The 9,186-nt window shown below is 39.5% G+C and overlaps 1 protein-coding gene across 1 annotated transcript in view; it reads right to left on the bottom strand.

The window, feature by feature from the left end:
• Positions 1-8,928, bottom strand: part of LOC125463301 (cAMP-dependent protein kinase type II-beta regulatory subunit) — a 99,318-nt gene extending 90,390 nt beyond the window's left edge. The window contains exon 1 of the mRNA XM_048554422.2: positions 8,751-8,928. The gene's annotated coding sequence lies outside the window, so the exon portion shown is untranslated. The remainder of the gene's footprint in view (positions 1-8,750) is intronic.
• Between the last annotated feature and the right edge of the window lie 258 nt (positions 8,929-9,186).

A 9,186-nucleotide genomic window follows, 5' to 3' on the forward strand; every position in this document is an offset into this window, starting at 1 on the left:
ACAAAAGTTGTATACACACACAAATAAATTCAAGAACAGCTTCTTCACCACTGTTATTAGACTTCTGAATGGACCTCTCAAATTTTAATTTTAATGTTTCTCTCACTTTCTGTGTACCTTCTCTGCATCTGTAACATTGTATTCCTCACTTTGTTCTTTTGCCCTATGCAGTTCAAATAGTATGATCTGCCTGTTCTGCACACAAAACAGAACTTTTCACTGTACCGAGGTACACGTGACAAAATAAATCAAATCAAATCAGAGCATTACCAAAGTCTCCGGATTAATAGTTTCACCATAATACCACAGACTACTGCCTCCCTATGGAGGTTTCTTCTTCAACTATATCGCTTTTCCAACTTCTTCCAATTTTTGACACCACTTCTTGCTGATGGTTAATAGTTTAACTAGTTTCTTACAGACCTTCAAACAGCTTTTAGCCAAGGTGGCATTACAGATAATTAAAATCCTCTTTACACCTTCTTTCTACGCATAACACACATGTATGTACACACAAATTCAATTCTGTAGGTGCTTCATCATACAGATCATCAAACAGTAATTAAAGAATACAAAAATTCTGTCTCATCTTTCCTGTCCAGGTCTTATCAGACAATGAGAACAACTGAGATTCCTGCCCTTGCTTTGTTAGCTCCAGCCAAATTTCCCATCCGCATCTAAAGCCTCACCTTTGACCTTTCAGCAATAGCAGTCTGTAAAATCCAGTCAGAAACTGTAAATTTATTGATCAATTATCAAGAGCTGGCATGCTTGGGATGAGCAATTTGTATTTAGTCGGTCCTCTTAACATATTGAAATGCCCCAAAAACTTCACAGGAACATGACTGCACATGATGGAAGATTTGCTTGAACAATTATCATTCATGAGGGGTGAGAAGCAGATAGTATCAAGGGACTTTCAGTATTTAGGACATTGGCAGCTAAAGGTACAGTCACCAATGATGCAGCAATTAAAATCAGAGCCATAAGGTCTGGGTTCAAGACCTATTTCTTGAGCAAGTGTGTCAGAATACACTCAAACAGGTCAGTTTTTATTTCTGTCACTGCACAGATATACTTGCTTGATCGCCAATACTAGATGAACAGCAGTTTCCTACAAAAAAAATAAGGAAGACAAAGGCACCACCTTTGATCCCCACCACAAACTCTGTTCCACAACCACAAATTCCAGTCATTCTCCAGCTAATCATCTGAGGGTAAACCAGTATGTTTACAATTTTTGGTATAATACTTGGAACCAAAATGAGCTTCCAAGGAGATAAAGACACTGAAGCAGAATATGTCCATATGCAGCAAAGCTGGACAGTGGGCAGGCCTGGAGTAAGTGCAAAGTAACATTCACACAAGTGCCAGGCAATGACCATCGCTAACAAGAGAGAATCTAAACATCATTCTTTGATTATTCACTGGCACCATCCTCGCTGAATCTTCTATTATCAATATCCTAGGTGGGGTGGTTTCCATTGACCAGAGGCTGAACTGGACTAGCTGTAAAGTTTCGTCGCTATGGATTCAGATCAGAAGCAGGGAATTTTGTGGCCGGTAGTGACCTTCTGTCTTCCAGAGTCGGACCATAATCTACAAAGCACAAGTCAGGAGCATGGTGGAATACTATCCACCTGCCTGGATGGATGTCACTGTAAAATCACTCAAGAAGCTTGTCACCAAATAGGAAAAAGCATCCCCTTTGATGACACCACATCCACTACCTTGAAAATTCATTCCCTTCACCATTGAGACACAATGGCAGCAGTGTGTACTATTTGCAAGATTTGCAGAAATTACTGATCACCTTTCAAATTCACTACCTCAAACACCTGGAAGAACAAATGATGGCAGATGGATACAGACAAAACCACCCGAAAGTTCCACTCTGGGGTGCACAATGGCCTAGCTATAACAATGTTGCAGTTCTTCCGATGTCGCTCTGTCAAAATTCTGGATCACCCTTTCTAGTGACACAGTGTTCATATACCAAAGGGACTACAGCTGCTCAAGAAAACAGACCATCACCACCTCTCCAGAGCAATTAAGGATAAGTAATAAGTGCTGCTGGCCAGGAATGCCCACATCCCATGAAGAAATAAAAAAAAGTAAACCCATCCCATTGGTAAAAGAATAGGCCACTCAGCCTATCACATCAGAACCTAATTCTAGATAATGGTTGTTCATCTTCTAAATGCTGCATTTTTGTACAATGCCCATATCTCTTAATGACATTATTCTACAGAAACCTATCAATTTCTCTGCTGAACTTGCTCAATTGTTTGAGTTTCTACAACCTCTGAGGTAGAGAATTTCAAAAATTCACCAGTCTCCAAGTAAATAAATTCCTTCTCATTTAAATGACCTGTCTCTTATCTTGAGATACATCCCCCAGTTTTAAAGTCACCAGACAGGGGACACATGCTATCCATAATGATGTGTCAAGATCTGTAAGAATTTTAAGTTTCAATAAAATCACCTCTCATCCTTCAAAACGGCCACGAGTAGAGGCTTGGGGTTTTTTTTCAGTTTCTTCTCATAAGACATTCACATCATCCCAGCAATTAATCTGGTGAACTACCACTGTACCCTGTCCATGATAAGTCCTTTATTCACTCATGGAATGTGGGCGTCGCTGTCCGGGCAGCATTGCCCATCCCTAACTGCTTCAGAGTCAACCACATTGCTGTGGTTCTGGAGTCCATGTAGTCCAGACCAGGTAAGGATGGCAGATTTCCTTCCCTAAAGGACATTGGTGAACCAGATGGTTTTTTTCCTGACAATCAACAATGGTTTCATGGTCATCATTTAACTCTCAATTCCAGATTATTATTGAATTCAAATTCCACCATATTCCGTTCACTGAGCACTTTAGAGATGGAAACTGCCATTCTTACCTGATCTGGCCCACATGTGACTCCAGGCCCACAGCAATGTGTTGACTCTGAACTGCCCTCTGGGCAATTAGGGATGGGCAATAAATACTGCCTGGCCAGTGATGCCCTCATCCCGTGAATGAATAAAAGAAAAAAAAGCTTCAGTAACACCATCCAACTCTGCCCTATCTTATCTCATCTGCTGTTGAAAGATTTCTTCATTTCTTAATTCCAGACTTAACAATCCAAACTCCTGATTAATCTCTCAAATTCTTACCCCCATTAACTTAAGGTTATCCAAACTCTACTGTCCACATCTTTACTCACATCAAATCCTGTTCATCCATCACCCCTAAGCTCAGTGACTTACACAGGTTTCCACTTTAAACAATGATTTGGTTTCAAAATCTGGGCACTGACACACATGGAAAAAGATGAAAGTGTTGGAAGCAGTACAGAGAAGAGCAGTGAGGCTGAGCCCTCATCTTTGACATCTATATATTTAGAAAAGATTGCAAGACCAATCATTTTCAGCCTTCAAAAAAACTAGATCGTTGATCTTATTGAGGTATGAGTTTGTAAGTGGTATCGATTCAGGAAATTCAGAGAACGAAATTAGAATGCAACGTTTGGAATAAGGTTCACCTTCCAACTAGCAAAGGGAGACTATGGGACTGATATCTGCAAGCTTTCTTAGTACATGTAGCAATTAGATGCATAGAATGGAGTCCCAAATAATGTGGCAAAGTGAAAAACTCAGAACAATTACAGCATAAGCTGAATGGTTAAATTGGGGCTCATGAACATCTCCTATGTTGGAAGGATGAAAATTATCAGCCGGTCTCCTCAATTATGATAATCTTGTGGAATATTTCAGTGTAATCTTTTCTTTTGCGTGAAGAAAATCAACATTTTAAAATAGCCAAGTCATTATTTTGTATTTTGTTGCATTCCATTCTACACACAGGCAACTCGATTGCACATGTTTTCCAAAGGTCATTTTGAGCAACCAACTCCTCTGGGATGTTGAACATTAATGAGTGGAGACAGATCTCATCAAGATTTGCCAGTGGCTACTGATGTCTAAACAGGAGTCACAAATAAAATGGCTAATTTTCTTCTTTTAAAAATACATTCCGATATATCAAAGCGGAAAGAATGTTATCACTTCGCTCCACCCTAGGGCTTGCTATAGGACTTTCTTGCAATGCAGCATAGCATATAGGCCGATACACAGCTTCGTGAAATAGGTGAGCTGCTTGTGGAGTTGTGCAGATACAAGGAGCTCATTCAAGCAGCATTAATGAGACTTGAGACTCAATGTTTGGCTTGTCTCAACTATTTTAGCTGGGTCATACACTCTGTGCACAATGTCCAAGTAGAGTTTCTCAACAAATTTCCACGGACCTTCCCATCCCACACAAAAATAGACTCGTTTCAAAATTATCAGCTCAATGTCTTTGCATCATTTAATCTAAAGACAATAGAGACCCACAATGAATATTGGCAGCAATGACTCAGTTGGAACAAAAAGCATGGTAAATATCTATATATCTGAGAAAAACTGAGTCTGATAAGAGAAGCGTGAACAAGCAAGTAAATTTAATCTAAAACAGATATTGTCGATGGACTGGGATGTCTTCGGGCAGTAAACAAAGTTAAGTTGCATCTTAGGCAAATTTCATGAAGTGATAGATAAGTAACATTACAAATACATTTGTCATGTCTTTTGGCATTTGTAAGATATGTCTATCCTTACTTTGACACTGTCCTGTGATATATTGCTTTCATACATTTTCTGATAATATATAGAGTGGCAATAGTGGTGCTTTGTTGACATAGAAACGTGGAGCAGGAGTGGGCCGTTCAGCCCTTTGAGCCTGCTCTGCTATTCATTAATCATGGCGGAAACTCTATTTCAATTCCATATTCCCACCTTTTCTCCATACCCCTTGGTGCTTTTAAAATATAGTTTTTTTAAAACTCGTTCTTCAATATATTCAATGACTTGGCTTCCACTACCTTCTATGGCAGAGATTTTCACAAGTTCACTATCTTTTTAATGAAGAAATTTTCCCTCATCTCAGTCCTAAATGGCCTACCCTGTATCCTGAAACTGTGTCCCCGAGTTCTGGACTCCCCAGCCAGGGAGACCAGGCTGCAGTGCAAAAATGTCAACTAACAAATTCCATGCTCCACTGGGTTTTAAGACGTAAGCACTCTCTTATAACTCCCTTTCCTCCCCCAAAGGTCCTTACAATAATTTTGTAGATTTTTCTCCAGAATCACCGATGTTACTTATGAAGTTACCATTAGATTTCACAGAGTCTTCTTCTCTCAGACTTCTGTCTCTTCCTGGTGTGGCCAGCTTTGGTACATTTATTAACTTAAAATATTCCTGCTGCACATTTCAACAGCTCTGAGGTGAAGGTTTTCTTCTGGAGTGCTGCTTTCAACCTACAGCTGCTCCCGTGAGCGCTGCTGACCATATGTTTTTTTTCCTGGTTCAGCTGCTGACTGACTGACTGTGTGAGCTAAATGGCAACATCCTCAAAGTGGAAAATCCACTTGTCTTCAAAAAAAGCTGCAAACAGATTCTATCTGTCCACCATTATTCACTTTGTTGTATTGGGATCTTGGTACCAACCATGGGTGGCTTATTGTTCAGACAGTTCTTTGGCACCAATGTTCCTACTTTTAACTTAAAACAATTAACCAAACTAAAATTTGGGGAATTTACAGCTCCTGAAGTCCACTGTGTCAAGGGTCAAACTTACAAAGGTAACTTACAAAATTTGAATTAAATTTTAGTTTGAGGGTGATGATGTTGTAACCCCACCCCAGCAATGCCCACCAGTCATAGAAGTCCTGAAGCACAGCAGAGGACACTGTGTGGTGCCTCTCATCTTAGCATTAATGTAACTGTGAAGGAGAAGCAGGCAACCCATCTACAACCCGCTGCCCTGACCAGTTAATAGCTGGGATAATAAAATGTGAGGCTGGATGAACACAGCAGGCCCAGTAGCACCTCAGGAGCACAAAAGCTGACGTTTCGGGCCTAGACCCTTCATCAGATGCTCTCTGATGAAGGGTCTAGGCCTGAAACATCAGCTTTTGTGCTCCTGAGATGCTGCTGGGCCTGCTGTGTTCATCCAGCCTCACATTTTATTACCTTGGATTCTCCAGCATCTGCAGTTCCCATTATCACAGTTAATAGCTGGCTTGGCTAACTCAGGAGCATTTTCAGGGGGAGATCCTACAATTTATCTGCCTCTCCCAAACCAGGGTTGCAAAGAACAGGAACGTAGGGCCATTGTGAAAACAAAAACTCGGAAGCAGTTCCTTAGAAAACAGGAAGGTGTCTAGAATCTATTGCAATCTAAATATATATGGCCCACAGATTCCTCAAGGTCTCAAACATCACAAGTAGCCTGCAAATGCATAAACCCACTTAATCTATGAATAGGTGGGACTGCAGTCCTCTTTTCAAGATATTTTCCCATTCAACTAGTTCAAGGATGTTGTCATACATCACTGGAACTTAAATTTAGGCCTTTTGGCTCACAGATATGTGTACTATCACTGCATCACAAGAGCCGTATCCTTGTTGCTATGCTCAGTCTAAGGGCCGAACTAATTAACAGAGGTGCAGATAGAGCAGAAGAGATACTTAACATGAAGAGACACTTGTGTTGCTCAACAAGGTGTTGTTTATTGCACAATAACAAAAGGTACAATTATCATGAACTAATTTGGGATAATTAAAGTGATCATGAGTCAGGTGCCTGCCTCCATTAGGAGCTTATGCAAAATTGTCCTGAGCAGTCTTGAGTCCTACCACAGTGGAGGGAGTGAGCTTGAATTGAATAAAAATCTGGAATTAAAAGTCTAATAATGAACATGAAACCATTGCTGGACAAAACCCAACTTGTTCACGAATGTTCCTTTACGGAAGGAAACTGCTGTACTTACCTGGTATGGTCCACATATGACTCCAGGCCATCAACAATGTGGTAGACTTCCAGTTGCTCTCTCTGAGCAATTAAGGATGGGTAATAAGTAATAACCTAGCCAGAAACACCCTCATCCCGTGAATAAATATAAATAACATGTCGGATTGTGTTGATTAAAAATATCTAGACATATTTATTTATTATTTTAACCAAACACTTAAACACATCCAATTTCCTGCCAATATCCAACTGTATGTAGAATTAATTCATTCCTGTCCTGACCTATTTCATCTTCTGGTCCTTAAAGCCTCAAATTGAAGATTTGTGTTGTGCATCTGTGGACTGAGAAAAACGGAGTCAGAATTTCAGTTCTTTGACCTTGTAGCAGAATGGAGTCACTGACTCGATAAGTTACCTTTATTTTTTTCTCTCCATAGATGACTGTGAAGTGGCTTGGGACATTTTCAATTTAAAAGCATTATTCATTGAAGCAATTATTATGATTTTAACTAGTTTCAAGTAGAGTGGACTGAATTAGTGATCCCACTACCTAAATTAAAAGAAGCAAAATTCTATATTCTCACTTTTGATCTTACCAAATATGTAGACCTAAATGTGGCCCTTTGATTCTGCCCACTGAAGACTCCCACTGAAACCAAAAACTTGGAAGCAGCTCTTTAAAAAAAACAGAAAGGGTTCTATAATCGACTACAATCTAAATATATACGGCCCACGGATTCCTCCAAGTCACAAAACTTACTTGGACTGCAAATCCACAAATCTACTTAATCTTAATTAACAAATACAATGAAAAATATATGCTTTCCTAATGTTGGTATAAATGATTCCATGGGACTGCAGTCCTCTTTTCGAGACATTTTCCCAATCATCTTGTTCAAGGATGTTGTTACACATTGCTGGAACTTAAATTTGGGACTCCTGGTTCAGAGATATGTGTACTATCACTGCACCACAAGAGCCCTATCCTTGTTGCTGTGCTTTGTCTAAGGGCCAGACAAGTTAACAGACATGTGAGACAGAGCAGAAGAGATCCTAAACATGAAGAGACACTTGTGTTGCATAACAAAGGGTAGTTTAGCTGCACAATGGCTCAAGTCTTCTTTGCAGAGGTATTTGTCCCGATGTTAAATTTGTGATGACGTTATAAAAGTTCTGAGACTCATGCTGACTGCTTGAGTTTCCTTGACTTGTAGGCCTCACACTCATGCCCCAAAAACAAAAATCAGGATGCATTCTTTTTCTGTTCATTGGATATTTTATCCAAAATTCAGATTCCTAGACACAGGACATGAGTGTAAAAGTTATAGGCTTTGTCAAAGTATATTGTGTCTTGCCTATTTACCATTACTTCCTTATATGCCCTTCAGTTAAGCTTACCTAGCATTCAATGAACAAAATCAATCAGAAATGTATGCTTTCCTAATGTTGGTATAATTGAACAATTCTGAAACATAGCACTATCGAAATCCTGTATTAAACAGCCTAGAAACAACTTGTGAATATTTTGTTCGGATCTTCACAATTTATGTCCATTTAAATTTTGCATATAACATTGAGTTAAATGGAATAAGTGTTTAAAAATAGCTTTGAGCCCTTACTCCAAGTAAGATTTCTGTTCCAATAACATATATAAACCCAACCAGAGTGCCCCACATACTTTCTTCCACAGTCCCCCTTCCCCAGGGGGAACTCATTAAGGATCTGCTTGAAATACAGAAGGACATTTGCTACAGTCTCTCATTTGTTCAATGTTTTCAGGGTATCATATCCCTAACCCCCTTAGAGACCCCCTTTCTGAGGCCTCGCACATACCATTGTTTGGTTCACTACAAAGAAAGATAGCAATTAAGACAGTTTCATACACTTTGTCAGTATTAACACAGAACCTACTCACCCCATTCAGGAAACATTCCAATGGCATGAGACTTATTTTAGCACTAAGATGTGATGTCCTGAAAAGTTACTTGGCATTTACCAAGGAATAGAATAAATATAAAACCCAGTAAACTTGACACATAGAATTCTTCAGAAATCATGTACGACATCTGTCATGTAATTACTGTGATTGCAGTATAACTTGCACTGCCATTGTTGACATTTCAGGATGATTAGCACGGCATTCTGGTGCTCATTAGAATAATAACAAAATACAACAGATGATATACCAAATTCAGGCACTAGAATTTTCCATGCAGTTGGTTGGCACACACACAGCTCAATTGTCCTTCCCACACACTGGAATAAATCATACTTTCCAATCAGCAGCTGCATGACTTCAGCTCGTTGAAACTTTAAAGTATCCAATCAGGATCCAACAGCGAGAACTATAA

The sequence above is a fragment of the Stegostoma tigrinum genome, chromosome 25, assembly GCF_030684315.1.
Source record: "Stegostoma tigrinum isolate sSteTig4 chromosome 25, sSteTig4.hap1, whole genome shotgun sequence".
Taxonomy (NCBI): Eukaryota; Metazoa; Chordata; class Chondrichthyes; order Orectolobiformes; family Stegostomatidae; genus Stegostoma; species Stegostoma tigrinum.